General features: G+C 39.4%; 1 protein-coding gene across 2 annotated transcripts in view; it reads right to left on the bottom strand.

Annotated features, from left to right (window-relative positions):
• nlgn2b (neuroligin 2b) overlaps positions 1-24,341 on the bottom strand; it is a 74,040-nt gene that overhangs the window by 46,331 nt on the left and 3,368 nt on the right. The gene's annotated exons all lie outside the window — the stretch shown is intronic.

Here is a 24,341-nt window from a genome sequence, read left to right as displayed (position 1 = left end):
GGGCTGCATATTATCACCACTTTACTGTAAGTAGCTTGCTGTTTGCCAGTCGGGCTAGACTCTTGATTTTCTAAAGGCCCTGTCTAGGATCAGTGTCTTGTATCCAGATTGCACCTCACAACTGACAGGTGTCTGAAATTCAACTTCTGTAAAATTTCACGTGCTCGTTGAATATGCAAATAACCATCTACATCACATGTACAAAAGCGGCTCGTGTAATGCCTCCCAAACACAATTTGGGTGCATTCACGCAGCTGCATTTAGACTTGTATAATTGTGAGCACATCACTCAGGGGAGACGGGTAAAACAACTATGGAAAGAGCCAAAGGTAGTATGGTAGGTTTGGAAATCGATCAAGTTATAAATAATACATTGGTTACATTTTAATCTGCTTTTAAAGGGAAAATATGCCACTTATGTGGACGACCAATCAGTGTTGATAGTAAATGTAGTTGATTGAAGAAATAAATTCATCAGTGTGTGCTATATTTTTTTTAAAGTTATGTTTTTGGGCTTTTCATGCCTTTATGGTAGTGAGAAGTGCAGATTGTGAAAGGGGGAGAGAGAAAGAAGGGGAATGACATACAGCAAATGGCCACAGGTCGGACTCGAACAAGTGGCCGCTGTGGTAAGGACTTAGCCTTTATATGAGGGTCGCCTGTGCTACCGGGTGAGCTACCAGGACGCCCCAGTGTGTGCTATATTGACAGAGAAAGCAGAGTTTGCAGCTGCAAAATGGGTTGTTCTTCCTGCATCCAGCGCTGTCATTTGACGTGACAGTGACGCAGTTGGAGGCAAGGAATGACTACAGGTTAATTCACCTTGGCTTTCTCTGTGTAGCCAGGGGTGTGTTCCAGATGCCATACAAAGACAGAACTTCCTTGTTCTCTTTGCTTGTATTGCAAACTAGCTACGTTTCCAACTGCTGAAAATGATATTCAGCCGAAAGAATGCAGTGTAGAGAGGCCGAGGTTGTGGCGGCATTAGCCGTGCGAGAGGATAATGTCAATGGGGATGCAGGTTGTCAATTTAGAAGTTGAACATGAACTCCAGTATGTGTCCAACTAGGAAGAACTTGAACTTCAAGGTTTTGAAATTATTACTTGAGAACAGAAGCTATGACCATGTGAAGGCAGGGTTAACTGTCTAAGAATATTTGGTCTAATTACAAAAATGTTATTGTAGTCCATGGTGTAATGTGGCCCCTGCTTCACATTTCATCTTGCCGATAATTACAGTACTTTGAAGTGTAAAACAACACTCATCTTGTAATGAACTTGAATCCACAGAGAACACAAAATAAACACATAATTTTGAGGAGTGAACAAGGCAAACCACATTTGCCCTGCACCCTTTTCAGCCATCCCCACTGTGCCAGAGTTAGCCTTTCCCTCTCAACTCACTTCAGTTGGTTCTTGCTTCCACATCATTACAGATGAATGGGCAGTGCTTATCTCACTCTGGCTTTGGGAGACGGAGCCGTTTAGGTGTGATAAAGGCTTTATGTAGCGCTCACTGTTGGTTGAATGCCACCTCGTCCCTCCACCCTCAACTCTGCAATATCCACACTCCACTGCCAGCCAGCAGACACAAGGGATGACATACAAAAATACAGCTGAAAGATGGCGTGCAACATTACAGGATGTTAAAAGTTAGTGATGTGAGTGGTGCTCTGCTTCATGAGGACAAAACAGGAACAAGTTGTCTGGAAAAATATTCAGTTCATTAAAACCGTCTGAGTGACTCCATCTTGTGACAACTCTACACATTCTGAGGAGGAGGTAAGATGTGTAAGGACACCCAGAATTCTCATCAAGAAAGTTAGCGTGCATACATAGTCAAGCTGAAAATCCAACTTGGAAAAAAGATTAATGTGAATTATACACAGTACATGACCCCGCTACACATTGTAGTTAAAGACCCATTGTGAAGGGGTAAGATTGCGTGATTTAAAGAAGCCTCTAGACTTATTTAGAACAAGAGGCAAAGAAATGAGGGAGGTGTGTTCATTTTTGCTTGACCTTTATGTACTCAGCCAAGAACATTTGAAGTTCCTCATTTTGGGAAATAAGGTTAATCGCTTTCTTGCTGAGAGTTAGATGATGAAAGTGATACCAGTCCCATGTCTGCCTGTTAAATATGAAGCTACATCCATTTATCTAGGTTAGCAGCTAGCTAAAATTTGAATGCCAGCACCTCTAAAACGACAAGTTTTACGGGGGGGTTATGTGTCCGGCTGCAAATAACCATTTTTTTCATTATCGATTAATCTGCCGATTACTTTCTAGATTAATTGTTTGTTCTATAAAATGTCAGAGTTTCTCAAAGTCCAAGTTGATGTCAGTTAAATGTCTAATTTTGTCAGTCCAAAACCCAAATGTATTCAGTTTAATTTGATATAAAAGCAGGAAATATCCATATTTGAGGGGCTGAAAACAGCATTTTCTGACATTGTTGCATCAAGAATTACTTAAACGATTTATAGATTATCAAAATAATTACCGTTTTGTTACCTTCGGACAGAGCCTGTTTTCTCATGTTTTCAGTCTTAATGCTAAGCCAACAGGCTGAAGGCTGTAGCTTCATATTCAACAAACAGATGTGAGAGTGGTATTGATCTTTCAGCTACAAATGACACACAATACCAAGAGGAATGTATTGAAAGTTGGTATGTATAGGAGGGAGACTGTAACACACACACACACACACACACACACACACACACACACACACACACACACACACCAATAACTATACAACATACACTATACAGAATACTGTATGAGGCCTGTGGTTTCAAATAATATTAAATTACACAGAGCCGCTGTGATTGCTCACTTTTGCTACAGTTACATACCCATCGTGCTTTTAGAACAGCTATATGTGCTTGTATTCTGTGGGTAAATGGGACAGAACATAGCACAAGGTCAGAGCACCTTCAATACTCACATTAAGGCCAGGGATGCACACAGTATTTTGTCCTTACTGACTTAGATAGCACAGGTGAGGGTCAAGTGTCTGTAACCTGACAGAGTGTTCTCTGTAACGCTTGCCTTTCTACATGCACGAGCAATTACATACACACACATGCGTAAAATCTGATGAGGCATCCGATGTTGCATGCGAGTAGAGAAGCACAAATTGGTCTGTTCTCAACCTCTCACATGTGACTTGCAAATGGTAGTACCGGAACATCCCTAACATCTGTTCATGTCAACCATCCGTGAGCTGAAATGGCATTGAGCGTGCATCTTCACGCATAAAATGGGATAAATTGACACACAAATCACCAGGCAGTTTTAAGCTGTTGTTATATAATAGGTAGTCCTGTCAGCTGAAGCTGTTTGAGAAGGTAATGTCTCTGCCAGTGGGACACTTTTATGGGTATGTTTAAAACTGAATGGTCAGAGTGGTTTGTGAAAACTTTTGCAGAATGGCGGTGTTAGGGAAAATGCTTGCCTTGGGATTTTATATTGCTTTGTTTCCACTTTGAGTGTTAAAACTATATGCATTACTTCAGCTGTCAAGCTGCTCTCCTCTGCTAGTCAACATCTGTGGACAGCAAGCAGCTTAGCAAGCCAAAAACAGACTGCTGCATTTTTGACTGAACTTTCTCATCTGCTATCCTGTGCTAAGAAAAAGGGACCCTTTAATAAAACATTTAAAAAGCTCTGATGGCTGTATGTTGTATTCTCCTGTAACTGAAATGTCTCGATACAGAACTCCATTGTCTCTATGCATTAAAATCTGATGGGAAAGATAACTCTCTAGAGACATTAATAGTGTTATTTAGAGCTGGTATTACATTACAGTTCATTTAGCTGACGCTTTTGTCCAGAGCGACTTACAATAAGTGCAAACAATCATGAGGATACAACTCCGAACAGCAAGAATCTTGCAAGTACATTAGCTTCAAATGGGTGAAATCCTTTAAGTGCAGAACAATAGCTTCAAGTAAGCCAAACAAAAGTGCAACATACAGAAACAATAGAATACAAATTCAACTGTTAGCTACAAGTAAGCCAAACCAATGACAATGACTTTCAAAGAAAATCCTCTTCTTCCAAGACCCATGATACCTTGTGTGAAATATTGGCACGACTCCCGGGTATTTCTTTAACTGAACGGGTGTGCGAAAGCGAGCGGAACGCTTCAGGTCTTCCCTTTTCTTAAAGATTCTGGGGAAATAACTGATATAGGCATGTACAATAATAATTAGCTATGACTTAATTGCACAGATTGTAAATGTACATTTAATGTGTTAAAGACTTTAATAGATTTATATAAAAGAGATGTTTAGAGGCCTTAATGTTCCCTTAAATCCTAAAACTGAGCAAGATTAATAAGTGAGAGGCTAAAAGAAGAATTGGAGGCAACATTTGAGTTGTCAGGCTGGACGTGTAGGCTCAGCCAAAGGGCCTCATCCTCTTTTCACACTATACAGTGAAGCAACCCAGAGTCCGCCAGGATGAACTGGGTGATACCGAGCATCAACCCCCGGGCCTGAAAGTTTAAGACACTGTTTAAGTGCCAAACACTGCAGTTCCCCAAACGGCCACTTGAGTCGGACTCCAAAAGACATTCCCATGTTCAATTGCACAACTTTACAGCAGGAATGAACATGTTCACAACCTGGTAAGGAAAAACTGTGTTTGCGCTCCCGCTATATGGGTGTGGGTTGAATCTTTTAGAATTCCCGTTTTTAAATTATATTAAGGCTTAAAGTTATGCAAAATCAAGGCCGTGGATGTTTTCGGCGACAGTTTGTAACCATGGCGTTGCTTAGCATTTGTTATGCTAAACGTACCTGGTCACGTCTAGCCTCGCTGTTCCTCAGCTGCACGTCCACAAACCAATGGGTGACGTCATGCTCATATACAGTATATGGATGACACAGGAATAGGAGATGAGGGAATAAATGGCTGCCACTCTTGGTAAATGCAGCATTATATCAACAGCCATTTGTAACCACTGTATGATGCACCGATGAGCTGAGGCAACAGGGCGGAGGGAAACAATTTGACAGTCCTACAGTATTGGGTAAATGAGCTCATTTAAAAAAAAAAAAAACAGTGCTGATGGGGCAGTTTCAGCCTATTCTTGTCAAATAGGATCATGTTTGATTCATTTGCCTCAGACTCAACTAGTCAACTCAAATAAAAGCCATCAGTTCATTTAAGTTTACAACTTCTGAATTTATTTGGTAAAAATAAGGACAAACTGATTTAAACAGTGCATTGTAATTAAAGAAAACAGTTAAGCAATTAAAAGATTTTTGTCAACTATATGACACGTCACATAATGAAGACTGAAGCCCCCGAAGACAAGGGGAGGGCTGCAGAGGGTAATAGGCAGAGCTTGGGCAGACTTTACGTCAATCGAGCTTTAAACCATATTAGGATTATTGTAATAGGATCACTGTTGAAACTTCAGGATGATACATATTTATTTTGTAGTATATTCTTTCAAGTTGTGGAGATGAAGAATCACGGCTGACTTCAACAGCGTCATTAAAGCTGCATCTTCATGTAGCCGATAAGAATGTCTGTAACATATTAAACATGCAGGATGACAAGGAGTTTTAGCCTAACCCAGTCATAGTATGGAGGATATACTCAACACTGGAAACAATACAAGAGTTCCTTGCCATAGGAAAAACATTAAGGAATTATTTTTTAGCTTAATAATTTCTTAAATATGTTTGCACAGGCTGTTGGGCCTTAAGATTTTGGCCAGTTAAGCCAAAAAGAATCATGATTTTTATTAGTTAGTTAGTTAAGTTCAGCAAGACGAAATCACAATTGAAATATTGTATTTCTATGACTTAATCTGCAAGACAGTTGAGCAAGAGTAATAAAATACCTGCACCATCTGCAAGGCTGTCATTGTTATGCATATTCAGAAATGATCCAACACAGCTTCAGATTGTCAGTGCCAGATGCTTCAACTAAACTGAGCACAGACATCCACTTTAATAATCAGTTTGAGCACAGATAGAGTAAAAAAAAAGCGTGCACACTGATTCATCTGCTCCTGCTGTTTGTGTTGCTTGACAAGACATCAACCTGGAATCTTCAGACAGCTGGCTAGCTAACGTTAGCTCTCCACCAGGTCAGAACACACTGAACAAAGCAAAATTACACACTGTTCAGTCAACTGACACGACTGTTAGATTCACTAGGTGATAGCAAGAGCAAGCTCGCCATCTGGAGTCGGGAGACACCTGGAGTCAAGGCAGTGCCATAATAAAGTGTTCTTTTCACGACACAGTTTACAGGACTGTCGTGACTCAGGGCAGCGAATGTAGCCAGCTATTAGGGCTGCATGAAATATCCTTTCAGCATCGACTATCCACAATAGTCACATCGCAGGACGTGCAATGTCGCCAAAATTAACTAAAACAAGTCAAGCTACAACATTTTTGCTACCTAATACAAAAGGAAAACGTGCACGGTTCTCATTTAATCCAGTGTTTCCCATTGAAGACCTACAGTAGGTAGACCCGCTGCAGTTTTATAATGAACCGTATAACGTTATGTTCTTACACTTCTCAACAGTTGGGGTTGCTCGCAGCTCCAACCGTGAGCTTCACACCACGACCTAGCCACTTCCCGGGGCAGTGGACGTAATGCTCGCCGTGCCCTCTCTCACTGCAAGGAAGGAACGAGATTCCCGCCGCGACGGGATGGACTCTCCTCTGTGTGTTAGTGGTCTACAGCAATGTCGGCAATCCACCCGACCCGTCTTGAAACACGGACCCCTTATCGTTTACCATGCTTTGTGGGTGTGACTTGTTTTGCTGCCATCACTATTCAAATCAACCAATGTATTTATGATGATATTGTTCACTAAAGCAACACATTGTTTAAATATCTAGACTTTTACTTTTGCTCTCAAAATGCACCAGATTGAAGCGAAATTACGATAATGTGCGGCAGAAAACAAAATATTGAAATGTCCGTTTTCTCCAATATCGTGCAGTTGGAACTAGATATTCTTTGTCCCCAGAGGATGATTTCCAATGATCTTCACGACCCCCTGACCTTTCATTTTGCACTTCCACCGGGCCAACATTTCTATTTGATCCGCATTTAAGCGCATCACGAGGAATTTTAAAACCTTGAGGCCAAATTTCCACTAAATTTGGAATTCAACGTCCCCCTCAACAATTATTGGGCAGATCCCCATGAAATAAAATGAGCTCACTAACTGGATGCTCACCAGAGGATTAACTATTTCCATTTTGGACATGAGGTTTGCTTTGGCTCCACCCTCAGGCCAGATGACAACTCTGCAACCATGTTAATGTTGATCATTTTCATGTTGCCAGGGGGAGAAACCCTTCAATTTAAATGATGTCACGACAAATATTACAATATTCGCTAAATAGTTTGTTCCAAGCTAAATATTTGTGTTGATTACTGTAACAAGAAAGATTCATCAGCGAAACGCTTTTAGTATTCTTTTTTTTCTTAGTTATACAATCCCGTGTCAGTGTCAGTTAGTCGAGGTGACATAGACACACAAACACATACTGAATGTGCTTCGTGTATTCCTTTTCTTAAAGCTTTAATATATTTATTTCTACTTTATCCCGTCTGCTAGACAGTCTGTCCTGATTTCTTGTTAAATCTCTCTACAACAAATCTGTTCCAGGCAGCAATATACAAAGAAAGGTTAATCTGGTAACAGTTTATTTTAAGTCCTCCTATTTAGCATTTACAAATGATACACAGACATTTAACAACACACTCAAATGTAGTTGTAAACCAATATATGGACATTTTAATTGTTTATTCCTCAATATTTGTCTGTAATTCGAACTTTACTAGGCCTGTATTGTCATTCATTATCTGCTTATACAGCAGTGTCCCCAGGAGGAGCTTTTGATAAATACATTAACACTTAAATCTGCTTGCTACTACATTACAGTGTGTTATAAACCATTTATTTTATATTTGTATACTGCTTATAAATGCTAAATGGGGGACTTAGAGTGTTACCAATAATCTTTCTGAGAAAATGAACGTTTTAGGTTATAAATTCTCGTCCCAGTGTTAATTTCATGGCGACCTAATAATTGCGGAGAACCACTGGTGTTGTTAGTGCTGATGAGGGCTGTGAGCTTCATCCCACAATTTATTCTATTTACCATAAGCCCTCCAGACTCAAAGAGCAGCTCAATCAGATACTATGGCCCACTCCATCTGCCACCGCTTTCCCATCCTCCTCTCACTGCAGTCAGAAAAATGTGGGAATATCCACAAGGAAATATCACTTTACACTTATTATAACTCCAATTAACCCAAGAAAGACTGCAAACATTTAATTCAAAATGGATAAAGGCCTGTTGTATAGATTCTGCCTGAGCAGCCGAGGCCTTTGCCTCAAACACAGGCCAAAACTAGGACTGCAACTAACGATTTTGTTTCATTGTCAATTAATCTGCAGATTATTTCCTCTATAAATGGATTAGTTGTTCGGTCAGTGTTTCCCAAAGCCCAAAATGACTTCCTCACATTTCTTCAAATATATTCAGTTTACTGTCATAAAGGAATAAAGAAACCAGAAACTATTCACATTAAAGAAGCTCGAGTCACCAACTTTTACTTTTGTTTCTTCTTAAAAATGCCTAAACCAATTAATCGATTAACAAAATAGAAGGAAATTAGTTTAATAGTTGACAACTAATCGATTAATCTGTGCAGCTCTAGTAAAACAAATTAAAAGTCATTATATTCCTTGACTACACTGCTGCATGGATTCATCCAAATGGGAAAACACAAGTTCACAAATGATCAAGTAGAAGTCACTTTAAGGGGTCCTAATGAAGCATCAATGCAGGTTATTAAAGCAGCAGCAGGGATCATAGTGCAGCAGGAGCAGATAAGACATGTTCGACTAAAGGCCCTCTGTCACCGCTGGACCAGAAAATCAATATGTTGCTGTTGGTCACCACTGTTCTCTCCACTTAACACCAGTAGATCACATGGAAAACCCTTTATCTTACAACTCTACTCACACACACACACACACACACACACACACACACACACACACACACACACACACACACACACACACACACCAAGATTTCTCGGAAGCCACTGGCCACACACTCTTAAAAATGTGGTATTCAGATGAACATTGCTGCTACTTTTTTATTTATCTGTTTTCTTAAGTGTGTTTGGTAGTTGTGGGTGGGAGAGTGTGTCATACCGGAGCCAAGTAGTGTGCACACAATCTGGTGACACACTAATTAGCGATGATGATCTAGGTGAAATGCTAGCCGTGTTAGCGTGTGTGTATAGGTGTCTGTGGGCGATACACACAGTTTGAGGGAGCACTCTGACAGCTGCTTTGCCTCGAGCTTAAAGCTAATTTAAGAATAAAAAGTTAAAGAGAGAAGGCAGCTTAGCCATGTTAACATGAATGCCCTGTCTCACTGATATACTGTTACATGTCAAAATGTGAATATAATAATGACGCTTGTAAAAATCTGCAATTAAAAAAAAAAGTGTTAAAGAGGGAACAGAAAAGGTGGTTGCGAAGATGAACACAATACATAAAAGCATGTCTAGAGGGGTGCAATTTAAAAGGAGATTTACTGGATAACATTGAATTAACTAGCATACATTCCTCAGGCAGGCACGTTCAACGCTAAACCACCCCTAGCAAAACTGCAATCAGCTTTATTCTTGACTCAAGATTGAGAAAGAGTCAGAGGAGCCCGCGGATCCCAGGCTGACAGGAAACCCGAAAGTCTGAATGTAGCCAGGGGCCAGACGCTGCTTTAGCCTACTTTAAATGTGATCATTGAGAAGTGATGACAGCGAGCAAGAGCTCCACAATATCTCACAAGTTTACATCATGTTTTAGCCTCTAGTTTAAAGGAGATGCGCTGGTGCATTGCTTGACAATACTCTGCTTGGTGTTTTCAAGAGTGTCATATTTTTGTGAGGACTCCCAAGCAATACACTGTCAATGTGTGTCTCGTGTTCTTGATGTGGATGTGTTATGAACATTTGCTGGCAATGTGCAAGTCTGACTAATTCATTACCGGCTGTGACAGTCACATCCAACTGACAAGCAAATCCCTCTCTCTTTATGTGGAGAACGTCTTGATAGGACTTGGAGTAAGTTGGTGAATAAAAATGGCATAAAACCCATGGGGGTAGGCCACTTTACAAATCACTAATAATGTTATAATAATAATAATGCCCACAATCACTGTTGTGCAAAAGGCGGGCACTGTGAATGTTGAATGTTAACAGCCGATTTAATGGCCGTTATCAGGTAATCGCTACCTGGCCAAACAGCAGCGACTACATTTAAAAACAACACGTTGTGACAAGCTGTAAAACTGAATGAAATGTAATATTTTAACTACAAAAAGGCAAAAAAAAGTACTTTGTGTAGGAAAAGATTATGGTTTGGATTAAAATAACTATGTTTGTCAGTGAAAGTGAACGTGGAGTTTCTTCCTCTTTATACTACATCACCTGAGTTGGGTTAGGGTTAGGGTTACGCCTTTGCTCCAGTCATAATTACTACGTTGCTAGAGGTCGGTGTCGTCTTCTTGTATTCCTTATTTCGGCGATCAACCGTGTGAATATGTGATGCACCTACAGGCACCTTCTGACCCACATCCATAAGGCTGATGACCCCTGATAATGTTATAGATGCCCTGAGACCCTTTATTTTAGTCAAACAAGTCCAAGGTTGCCAAATTCACAGTCATTCTGCAATAAATAATTCTGTTTTCTATATTTTATAGCTTTACTTCAACAACATCCAGTTTACTTTCACATATTGTTTTTATTTATTTTTAAAAAGCCTTGTTCTCCGGATCGATGGAACCAAATCCTATCTGTGCTTTCCTAAAAATGTACCAGGTAGTTGATTGTTTGATGTTTAAGGTCTATTCAACAACTTCTACCTGTTGCCATAAAATGGTTCTAATACAATTTGTGCTTTGTTCCAATGTTGGTGGTTGTAAGCTCAACCCGCTCACAGCGAAACTGAAGGTTTCAGATCACAGTAAGAGGATGAGTAAGTGTACAGTTGTGAGGGTGTATGAAAAGAGAGAGAGGTCAACATGAGGAAGGAGAAGAGGAAGGCATACAAAAGGCGAGGAGGAGTAGAGACCAATGGCAGGAGAGAGGGAAAAGCCTGGCTAAAACTGGGGCAGGTGCAAGCAGCAGGGTTTACATGCATGGTTAAGTGGGTTGCTGAATGTCACGTTAAAGCTTATGCTGTATAATCCCCTTTCTTAAAGCTGATGGTTTGTGAAGATGATATATACTTACAGCATATGCAAGGGACTTTAAACACATGGTGCAATTCAAAAGAGTTTTTAAATAATATTTATTTTCTATTAATGACAACTCATTCCTACAGCACAGGAACAATTATCATCACAATTAGATCAAAGCAAATAATAATAATAATTTAAACAAATGAATAATACATTTTAAAGTGTAGGGTTGTCCATGACTTTTATTTCTTAGTCGACAAACACACATACATAGGATTAAATCGACGGATCTTTAAAACTGCGTTTCTCCACAAATAATCAAGCAAAAACACCATTTAAAATCTTGGAGATGTGCTCAAAAGTTTCTTAAAAATAAGTCATTCAGCATGAAGAAAGCATCAAAAGATGAGTAATAACTGACTCAAGAAATCTTAGTCAACTAAGACCAAAACAACCAATTAGGCAGCCCTATTAAAGCGGCACTTTCCCGGCCACCTTGACATCTTGCTGTTTTCAGAGGTCTGACCGATCCTGTCTCCATGTTCAGGATTTATGTCCTGCTGCATTGTTCAACAAATGGGATGCTATGTATAAAAATGGGCTAAGCGAGCAACTCCATCCCTAAAGCTGTAAGTCAGCACTCTCAGCCAGATTTTCATTTCACATCAAATGTGCTGGAGTCGAATCAAAACATGTCACTGTCCCAATACCTTTTTGTTGCGCTGTACATATGTTCAAACAGCCATTCTGCCATCCAGTTTCCCTTGCAACTCATTTCAAATCAATTCAATTTCAGTAGTGTCAAAAGAGAAGTAGCTTAGCTGCTTGCTGTAGTTTTATAAGCCACAGTTGGAACACGTACGTAATGTTATTGTGCATTTCTTTTTTTATATTTTGAATAATCTCTAATTACTGCAACTTTATTTGAGTTGATGAAATAGTTTAAGTTTCATAGAGCAGAGAAACTTCCAGGTTATAGAATTAAAATCAAACTACAGTAAAAAATATAACCTAATTTAGACACTATTTTGAACGGATCTCCCGCCAGCGGTGCAAAACGTAATGAAGCTGTTTCCAATCAATTCATCATCAACATTGATTTTAATCGCAAAAGAAATTTATGCCTGCACTAATAGCCCTGCATACTTATTAACCCATTCAGCTAGTTGTTGTCATATTCACACGTGTATGTCTATGTAAACAGCAGTATTGTGAGAATAACCTGGTTGAAAGGCTCCGATTTCAGCTCTTCATTCATTTAATTGAATTAATGGGGGGACTGGGGGGGGGGGGGGAGACAGGCGGGGTGGGCTGACATTTCTTGTTCCGAATTCCTCTCTATGTAAACTGCCCCCAGTCAAACATACCCCTGCTGGGTGAAATCACTTTAATTTGAACTGTGTGTATGCTTAATTGAACTATTATTGCAATCTCTGTTGTCACAGTAACAGGCATGCCCTTGCATTGTTCCCATCACGTAATCAAAACAAATCAAATCAGTTATGTTCCGATAAATGACATCCAGAATGTGATCGTTTGAATTCATCTTTTGCATGAATAAATCACGAGTATCCACATACATTTGGATGTTGTCAAAACGAGTTGCAATGACATATTTTCTTACCTGTTATCTCCCCCCCTCCCTCCGATCCCCAGTGGACAGTGCAAAGCTATTTAAGAAGCATCCTGAGAGCGAGTGGCTGAGAGACGCATGTCGGCCACACCTGCTTCATTCTTACATAAGATCATGGGAGTATAAAGAAACACTAAGCTGGGAAAAGCACATATGGTTGACACCATACAGCACATTTACACAATGATACTCATACAGGAGTGAGCAGTCAGTGGGGGGGGATAGGGAAGAGCAGCTGCAGTCTGCATACTGCACCAGTGTGGGCAGATAAGGGCTGTGAGATTTAAGATGAAGTGGCATGAATTTGCAACAGTAAGGTGGGAACATAGAGTTATATTAGTGACACAGAGTGATATGTAGATGTAATGAGACAAAAAGACTGCAGTGCTCCTTCGGATGTATCTGTTAAGGTTCATGGACAATGACAAAGGTGGGAATGGAGGGTTACCCGTGGTTTAAGGGGAGATACCTGGACAAGTAAAATTAAGGGAATGATAGAAAATCTGAGGCTACGCCATTAGAGCAGTTTCACCTCGATCATGTAGCTACGATATGCATATTTCTTTCATAAATCAGGAAGACTGAAGTCTGTTTGGGTGAGATTTGTTTAACCTATTTTATGTTTTGTCGGTAATAGCTATTTTAAGCTACAGTACGTTTTGTTGATACAAGAAAATGGCTTAGACTTCTTTTATGTGGTAGATCTACCTATATACCTGCATATTCAATCTAATAAGTAAGTTCTTCATTTAGGATTGGAAGTTCTGCAGCATGATTTGTTATATTTAGGTTTTTCAACTGTCCCATATTGTAAAAAGTGAGATTTGAATGTCTTTTATATAATAAAGCAGGTCTAAGTGCTATATAATTACTGTTACCGTGTTCAGAAACTGTGCCTTTTCAACAAGCCGTCACAATGTCACAACTATACTACTGGTAGAAAGTGGTGCTACAGTAACAGAGACGCTAGGAGAGCATATATGGAAGACCTGGAAACACTGATCAATCAGAGCAGACTGGGCTTCTTCTTAAAGAGACAGGCAATAAAACAGCATTTCAGATAGAGATACAGGTATATTCAGACAGACAGTATAAGAAAAATAATGTGTGTTTTCAACATTAAAGCATGTTAACATGTTTTTGTATAAACCCACATTTAGGGCTGGGCAATATATCGATATTATATCAATATCCTGTTCTGAAACCAGATATGGTCTTAGATTTTGGATATCGTAATATGCCATAAGTGTTGTCTTTTCCTGGTTTTAAAGGCTGCATTACTGTAAAGTGATTTTCTGAACATAACAGACTGTTGGAGCTGTTGTCTATTATTTGCCCTTGATCATTTAGTCACTATATCCACATTACTGATGATTATTTATCAAAAATCTCATTGTATAACGTTTTTGTAAAAGCACCAATACTCAGCCCAACAATATCAATGTCAACATTAAAATATAGCAATCATATATTAAACTGTATTGCTTACACTTTTGTAAAACAATTGCACCCAATATATAATTTCACTGACATTAATGATTTGAAATGATCTTCTAAGCCCCACACAAACAACCCTTTTACCATTTGAGAAGCATCACCTTGGAAACAGTAATGATTATAGCAGCCATCACCTTGGCTCACATAATCATTACCCTATTTAAACCATTATCAACAAAGCCTTTCAAAATGCAAGGTGGGTGTGTGCTATACAGCACAGCATATGAGACCATAGTGAATAATGATGAGTCCTTAACATCAGAGCTGATACCGTTCTGTTGTGTTCAAGTCCGGATGAACATCTTCAGGGAGGCCATATGCTTTATAGTGTATAATATATAATACAAGTTGGCTTTATATAAGCCTTTGTCCAAATATAATGTAACATAATGTAATATAACATCCATTTTGGGGGTTGATCCCATTGTAGATCTGAAAAGACAGATAAATTAAGTGCTTAAAGTTATTTTAAGTTGAAAGTTCTAAAAATAACAGTCCATTGTGTCTTCTTGCAGGGCCACCTGACAGTTTAAAACACTTATATAGCTTCCCCAAGTATCATACTTTTGACGTATTTGGTCAGAAATAGCGATGTCTGTTTCGTAAGTATCGCCGAGCCCTTTCACAGAGAAAAACCACACCAGAAAATTAAGAACATCGCAAAAATAGATCAGACTTTGAAATCCTTTCATGTAAAGTCTGTGTGACTGCCGTTTTGTTTTTTTGTTATTAAGTTAAATGTTTAATTGTCCAATATAAAACATATCATGCATGAGAGAGTTAAGAGGTACAATGACTGAGCTCCACTGAGTTGAAAGAATCGTGAGGTGAACTGGAAAGTTGAATGTGATTAATTCTAGACTTTGGACTGCAGATGCTCAAAGCTATTTTTGATATGATTACACCAACATCTCCCTTTTCCTAAATTCATGCTCATCGTTCTTTAAGTATCCCGCATCCATTTGGTTTCATGCTTCTGTTTGTTTAGTTTGTGTCCTTCACTGCTGCTAAAACCTGCTCCCCAACTGCTGTGGTAATGCACAGTAGTCCAGCTGTGTTCTGAGTACGCAAACAAATTAATAATTCAAATGTTTTCAGAAAAGCTGGGATAACCGACATAGTGTCTCACCTCTGTGGCACCAACCTTTTTCTCTGAAAATAAACCAGAGGAGCTCTAGATGTGTAAATGCAGTTACTCCCGCAATATTGAAAGGGGATCCTAAGAATAACAAATAGCTATGCTGTCGTTGTTTGTTCAAAAAAGGAAAAGTGGCCGTATTCTAACATTTTGAAGGTAAATTGAGAACATTTGGCTTCTTCTTATTCAAAGCTACAGTCTTTCCCTAATGTTAACCAAGGCTTCGTTCAAACATGCACTACAACCGTGAAGTTATCTAGACATTACATGAGAACTCAAATGCAAATCATTGGACTGGACATTGAACAGACGTATCCCTGCCAGCTCCCCGGTACTTAGTCCATGTAATGTCCAAATGAACCCATGAAGATCTTCTCATTGTCTGGAGAATTCAAACCGAGCCAGTGGGCGTACGGAGGACCTTTATATCGCCGCTGGTGTGAAACCGGAAGAAGACAGGTTGAAGAAGAAGCGTCATTTACATGAAGACGCCAACGACGACAAGATTCCGGAACTAAACGTTAGACAAATTCAACAAACGGCAAGGGACTCGGTTGTTTATCACCAAAATACAAACGTTACCGCGGTGTAATCTGCTTCATCCTGCACGCTCTACCCAGGCGTCATCCTCTCTCCTAAGTAGTCCTAGTAGGTGAGAACGCGTCTGACACAGACAATCTCCTATTGTGTGCTACATGTGTGAAAGGAGAAGCTCCGGACAATGTGCGGACCTGATCCTCTGGACATTGTCTGGAGTTCATATGAGAGAATGGCTTTTAAAGAGTTATAGTTGCCTAACCCTATAGGTATCTTCAGTTAATAAAAAGGCAGATGTTAAATCTCAACTATTATTATTTCTCTAACCTTAAAGTTATAATTGTTAATATTTTCATCCAATCAAACCCCATTTTTTATACTGTTTATGGTTGGCATTTTTCTGCAATAGCAATTCAATGTAATGTTCAGTAATTACCTCTCTAAATAGTATTTGTTATTGGTAGTGGCGGAGTCCACCATCTCCGTGCTGGTTACAGATTTCCTACCTACGCACAAAGAATTCCCAGGGAACGATGCAGCATGTATTCAGTGCAACCTTATCACATCGATAACAGCCTCTCTATTTACTAGAACTGTATTAAGTTACTGCTAATGCAAACAGAACAAAGTTGCCATGTGCTGATATTGCTGAAAATTCAATTTTTTTAAATGCTGGCGTAGGACAGAAAAGAAAAAGTAATTGAAGTAAATTAAAGGTTTTGCAGAAATGTCCCATATTGATATCTCTGACCTAGATCCCTATTTGCAATGTACCTTTCTTTACACATTTACAAAAACATTACCATACAGTTTGTTTTACATCTAGAATTTCTGAAAAGTATGCAAGTAACGATGGCAAAACAGGCAGGGCAATCTATGATACTAATTTGAGATGCAACACATACTGTAGATCATGTGTTATTACACTCTGGCATGAATCAATAGATACACAGTTCAAATCAATATATTAATAGTTTGTCTAAAGCCATAATAAAGGCCCTTCTCAACTCATGTAGGTGGGGATGCGGTGGGGACGCGGTGGGGACGTTGTACAGACGGGATAAGGAAGCAGCTGTCGCTGTTAATTGGATCTCTAGATGCACACCATAGGGCAAACCTTGCAAATTGTTATTGGAGAGGATCAATCACAAATGGAAACGGAAATAAATCATATGTTGCAAGTATGCAAGATAGCAGGTGCACTATGTTTGACCACAGACAATCATAATAATGGGGAATACAATCATATACAAGTCATGCAGCTCCAACAGCTACACACTGCTCATCTGTTCCAGGAGGGGGAAAGCAGACTGGCTTCTTTTTTCTAGCCAGAAGAGTTCAGCAACACGTCCTGGAACATAAGCCTGCTTTATTGTCTCACACTGGGGGAATTTTGACTCAGGATCATCATTCATTTGACTAAATATGTACAGTTTACTTTACAATGCTATTCAAGCTGCCACAACACAAAACGGCTGCTGAAATGTTAACGTTGCCTTAAGAGGACTGTCACGTTCAGTGGGAATTGTACCTTGCCAGATGGGCTGGCTGCATTGATAATGCGTAAGTTAGCTTAAGTAGAGCACTGAGACTCGCTGTATGTGATGTATTCTGCTGAACTCATTTGTATGCCAACAAGTGTTAAGGGGTTTCCTGTACTCCAAAGGTACTGCTCTGAGGTCAGCTGAATAAAAAATGGTGGATTTGAGTTTCAGTGCTTTTAAAGTCACTCCAAACTAAATGTTAAATAACATGTGTGATTTTCTGTCTTATACAGTGTAAAAGAACATTTGATTTTTTTTCTTCTCTTCTTTAAAGAGCATTTCAAAGTGGTATTATTGTTGGCCCTGCTGTCACAAAGACAACCGGATCACTTTCCATTTCCCTCAGAGCTTACTACTAGCGACAGATTTAGAGACTTATTCAGACCATTAAGGAAAAGCAAGGAATTTATTGAGCGTGTGACGTCACCTGCCGACATTTACCAACTTTTGGAGCTAGTGCTAGCTACTTTAATTGGAAAGAAGACACTGCATTTTGCTTTCCACAGTTACTCCAGTTGTTTCACAGTCCACCAATTTCCGCTAATGGGGATAGTAACTGCAAAGAACTTACATTGATGCTCTTTGGTAACTGGGGATAGCAACCGAAAGCTACCAGGGGACATACAAGTGCTATCCTCTTCCTGTTTTGGTTGCACACACTTCGTTTGTACCGTAAATTAAGCCTTATTTTCCTGGGAGATCATACTCAATGGCAGACAGAATTGCATAGTGAAAGTGAGGCTTAAAGTGAACCAATCTAAACACCGATAGTGTCATTTACTATATCCATTACATTGTGCAATCAACATTCACTTCATTATAAAGTAAAGCAAAAAACGTGTCTATTGCCACTTTAATTTAATAACCCATACATACATAGAATAGTAACTGCTACACCTTTGTGTTCAGGGCTTTTGAAACATGGACTCCAGTTCTCATGTAGTGAAATGTAGATTCCTGCTGGTTCAGGTCGGGCACTGGGTTCAGACAAGCCATTAGCTGATGAGTATCAGCTGACTCTTACAATCACCTAACACATTTAAACAGGGTAATTAGGTGGTCTTGATAATCTGACAAGTTCACACTCTCACTCCTGTGATTATTCATGTCACTGCCTCTGTTACGGGTCGTACGCCACACGGACTCTGCCATGCTGCTTGTTGAGCACCTTCAAATGCAGAGCATTTTCCAGCGAATGCATCTGGACATTTATTTGCAATAAATCGTCCTGAATCGTTTGATGTAAGTGTCTGACTGAACTGCCTGACATTTTACAAGAGCACTGCACACAGTGCTGGTTGTAGTAGTCCACAATGTAACCCCTTGGATACTAGACTTCATTACAACTGATCTTGATGTTCACAAAGTTCAAGTGATGTGACAGATTGTGGATATAGTCCAAAAATATATATTGAGGACACTATGATGTTATGTTTACACTGGACATTCATTGACTATTTTATAAATACAGCAGGCACAACAAAAATCCAGTCAGGATTTAACACTGTATTCAAGCAACCAACAGCCAATATTCATTAGTAAACGGCCCAGCACAGGGGAAATAAAAAGGAACTCTGAGAGCTATTGAGACGGTCCAGCACTTGCCCGGCTGCTTAGTGAGTTTGTGGTTAGCTCTCCAGCTACAGTGGTAGTGCGAGCAGTCACTACATCCCACAAGCATCTAGAACCACACATTTTGCAAAGAAGCGAAATGTGCAGATGAATTTTGTTGTGCCACTTCCTGATATGAACAGGCCTTTAGTGTGCACGTAATACGGCAAGAAAGAAGGCAAGTTATTATTATGTGTCCTGTCAGTGTAACCCCGTACCCTGTTGGAAACATGCCTGGCTACATTTATAATACCAAAATAAAACTCCAGGCCCCCGCTGTTTACAAAACAATAAGTCAGAAAATTAATATAAATAACTAATGACAAGAGAAACTAATTCTCTTCCAATGACTTATTCTGTCTTGTTTCACGATGCTGAAAGTTTGCATGCAATCCACCTATACTCAAAATCTCATGCTGCCTCCCTAATACAATACCCTGATGATATGAGACCAAGTGTTTCCCCTCATATTATTGTTCAGGCTAAGTTTTATTTAGCTCAACCTGCACCAGCCTACTGATTCTGTTGATAAACTTTAAAGTGTATTGCCTTCAAACTAGAGGTCTTAGCCTTTTGTGAACATAGTACCCACTATCCACATTTTGTGAGTGGGAAGGACGGAGCCTTGTTTAGTTTGAACAGACACAAGGGTCGACAAGACCGCGGGATGACTTTGCAAAGTGTAAACATTAGTTGTTTTGATCATAAAGTACTGTTTCAGATACCTGTGACGAAATGTGTTGTGCCTTTGTAGATACACTGTGATCTGTAAGTTGTAATGCACATGTGTAAATGATAAACATACTATTGTTGAAGTTGCACCTGTTTGTTTCAGGTTGTTCTTAATGTTTTGTAAAAAGATCAAATTTGAACATTTTCAGAATGTACTTGTACTTTTTTGCACTAAAACGAAGGGAAACATTTGAAGTTGTTGTTATTTATAGGTTATTATGCTCTGATGTTACTGGTCCGGCCCACTTGAGATCAAATTGTGCTGTATGTGGCCCCTGATTTAGACTAATAGACTACTGCAGATCTGTTGAATGATCCGAATCAGCACACTAAGATATGAACCACTGACCTTCTGACTTGAAACAGTTCAGAAACCAAGAATCCTTCATACACTATCACAAACGGCTAAATGTCATATAAGGGCCAAATGATCAGTTCAGAATCCACAGTGTGTGACAATAACTATAATCACAGGATTAAATGATGTAATGCAAGAAACCCGAACAGTACATACTATGTATCCAATGTCCGTTGCTTACTATTTAAGTGAAGAGCATTGTGGGATGCCTGTTTTTAGCACAAGGCTTCATCAGAGCAGCTACTTTGACATTTAGTTAAATGAAGGTCAAGTACAGTACATAGATTTATTCGGAACACCAAACATTTAAATGAAATCAAAACAACTAGAGAGGCCGATCTTTCAAAAAATGTTAATTGAAGACAAAAGGCCCACCATATTCAGTGGCAAGTAGAATTTAAAAAGCCTTTTCAGAGAGCCCAGTATTATTCAGAGTATTATTAATTTCAGTGCTTGTCAGTGTTTGCCTCAGATCATAGCTATGTCTTAAAAAGTCTGTGGATTACTGTGTCTGAGATCTTACTTCCAGCCGCGTTGCCTTTCCGTTTATGTTAATAATGATTCAGAAAATTCAGTCAGTGACTACACTACACGCGCTGTGTCTTTTTGTTTTCTGTCAATGTATGTCAATTTCCAGTCATTTTCTTGTCTCTAATTATGTCTTCAACTTTATATTACAGCAGCAACAATGGGTTTCACGAGGCATTGGGTGCATTGCCATTCACCAGACAGGAATGACATACTGTGTGTGGTTTTTTACCACTGGCCGACGCACTAGGGGTAGAGAGTAAGTGGGGGCACGGTTATTAACATTTCCTTTAGCACCATATCTCATTAGGCATTAAAGTTCCCCACTGTATCCAAAGCCAATGAAACTAGCATTAGCTAACTTCATACTGCAACATTAACCGGCTATTATGATCCCATCTAAAAATGTAGAAACTATGACATTTAATTAATAATAAATGGGCTGCTTCCCCAATACATCATGTACTGTAGGTTACATTTCAAACTGCATATCTGTCCAATCAATGCCAACACTGCCCCCACACCTTTCCAAAGAGCAGCAGCTGTTTACTGCATGTGCTGTGTCATAAGCAAGGGGGATTATGATTAGTGTAGTTTAATGATAAACTACCACTGCTCGAAATAAATGTATTTTCTTCTTTTTTTAATGCCAGCTCAAGCTTATGTATCACTGCCCAAAACATATCAGAGAACTAAGTGTTACAGCTGCTTAATGGATCATGTCTGATGAATTGAATAGTGAAACTTTGCAATTCAGAAAAGGTCACGTGTCCCGCTTTAATGGGCTTGCGTCTCGTCCTACTAATAAAAGGCACATCAAATGACCAGATATTTGAATGGGGTTTGGTGTGATATTCTTCTCAGATTTTGCAAGACAGAACCGCACTTATCCTGGCTTATCTCACGGATGACTGTTATGTGATATTGTTCAAAGGAGGTTACACAAGATGGTTGCCATGGCATTTGCACAGGCGTTTTCTCCAGCTTTCCTTTGCTCACGGATAATGGGTCAGGTCAAGCTATTCTCCTGCTTTTCTCCTCCTTGGTCGTGCAGTGACTGAGAGCTGGGTCATTTTAACCTCTTTGCTCTGACTTGACATCTTCACGCAGAAATTAAAAATGCCAGGCCTCCATTACAGCAGCTACACCATCAAGCCGGTCGCACAGTAAATGTTTCATGTAAAGATGCTGCAGCTTGGTGAGAAACAGGTTAAATCCAATTCCAATGTCCACCCTCTCAGCCCAACAGACGTTACAGATTTTGAAGAATGTTCTTGATACAGATCTGAGGGCTTAGGATAGTACCACACTAAAAAAATAGGCGAGTATACGAGGGCTCTCCTGTGGACTTTTTGAGCACTTGAAACACACTTTTTTTTAAAGTGCACAATCCTGCAGACTCTCCTTAAGGGACTGACCCACAGTTCATAGAGTTGTGACATGAAATACAGAAATGAGAGGGGAACCTCAGAAAAAGAAAACAACAACAAAATAGAACAGATGGAAGGTGCCGGCATGATGACAATTTGATACTGCAGTATTACTATGTTTACCAATCATGGAACCCATCGGCCTCTGGTGGCAAGAGCCAACATTTCAGGGTTCCGGTGTAGCCAGCGGTTACCAAGACTTCCTTTTCTGTGCGCCGGTCAACTGTTGACATACCGATACTATAGAAAATGTGATCGCAGTAAACTTACACTCAACATGTCCAGGGAAAGCTAGTTAACGTTTTCTGTTAGCTGTAAGCTCCCATAGAGTTGCATTATGGTACGTTCAAGCTCTATTCAGTAAAAATGACTATTGGGCTAAGGGTAATTATAACGTTATTAGGATGTCTCCAAATTCAATCTTGTAAAATTACGTTTTTGCCGAGAAACATGAATGAAATCATTGCTAGGAGACCACTCGTTTCCTAACACTTTTTGTTCAGTGCGGCCTCTTGATGTGGTGGCAGCATGACACTGGACAGCTTGTAATGATTTTTGGTATGAGGAGTTTTTGAGGATATACACTTGGACACAGACTTTATTTTAATTTTATTTTTTTAAAGCTGAAGACAAGATATTCTGGTAGCAGCATCATATTGTAAGGACTGACACATTGGAATCAAAAGCATTACATTTAAAATGGCTGGTGATAGACTAGGGCTGTACTGTTTTATTTTATTTTTTTACATTCAAAGCTTTTATTGAGGTTTTCAAATGAAGCTTTGAATGTTTGTCGTCATATTTTATACCTGCATCACCCTAAAAAACAAAATGCTCTATTTGAATGAAGTGATTCATCAGATTTAATGAGTCTGATTTTATTAGGGAGACTTTCTAACCCTAACAATTGAATGAATATAACTCGTCAGTGTGCAGCCAACACTGGAATCTAATTCTACAAATAGCATAATACTAATAATATTAATGTAGCCTAATCTCTTATCTGCAACTGTGTAGAAATACTGGGTTTAAACAGAATAAATAGACAAATAAAAGAGCTTTGGGGTATTCAAATGTTGATTTAGAATTCTAATGTCAACGTTATAAATGAAGCTACGAAGCTTCAAACTATTCGGTACAGCCCTACCACACTAGGAAGTCAAACGTAAATGGAGACATAAACAAGCTGCAGTAAAACATGGGCACAATTAGAATAAGTAAAATACAATTGTGGCCGTCTTTGATAAAGCACAGTTTTTTTTCCATGCATGTTTCCTGTGCAGAAGATGATATAATTTACACCCAGTAAAAACACATATAACTCATACTTCTCTACCCACATGGCCACCGTGAAGTGAAGAAACAAATGACACTTCAGTTTATCATCACTTACCACCTAAATTGTATAAAGCACATCCTATGGCTGTAGTGGTTTAGTGCCTATGCCAAGACAGCACCGCCAACGGCCTGCTAACATACGTACAGTAAGTCTTCATAAGGGCTCGTTTTGTCTCATAGCATGGCTTGTTGACTCAGAGGAACAGCACATTTGGTTTATAAAATGAGAAAAATGAATTAATCCACACAGCACTGCAGCATCAGAGAGCAGAACATTTCACCAACTGCCAAATTCATGTTGTTACATATTACACATGTATTGTTCTGAAGTATACCGTGAACACTTCCATCCGGCACCTTGCACTGAGCCATCAGTTAGCAGCTAACAGGAACAATGCAGATGAAAGTTGACATGGCTGTTTTACTTGCATTAATAAGGTAACCAATTCAAAATGGAGCTTTGACCAACATTTAATTCACCAGGATTTCAATAGCCTAAAACAGTGCAATACCGAGGCTTTTATTTATTTGATTAATTATCCGACTATCCATTTTAAATGCTGGGCCTTGGTGATGGAAATAGTCAAAAGATATTTGAAAAGGCTGCTCGCTCCAGCTATATTGCTACTGCATATAGCTGACTGCAAAACAACTTGACATCAGCCTTGTCCTCCTTCAAGAAGGCTCTGGCTTTGATCCTGTTTATGCAAGATAAGTATCACAATGAACACCTTCCT

Source organism: Cottoperca gobio, chromosome 14 (genome assembly GCF_900634415.1).
Source record: "Cottoperca gobio chromosome 14, fCotGob3.1, whole genome shotgun sequence".
NCBI classification, from domain to species: Eukaryota; Metazoa; Chordata; class Actinopteri; order Perciformes; family Bovichtidae; genus Cottoperca; species Cottoperca gobio.
This window is presented reverse-complemented; position numbering and strand designations above follow the sequence as displayed.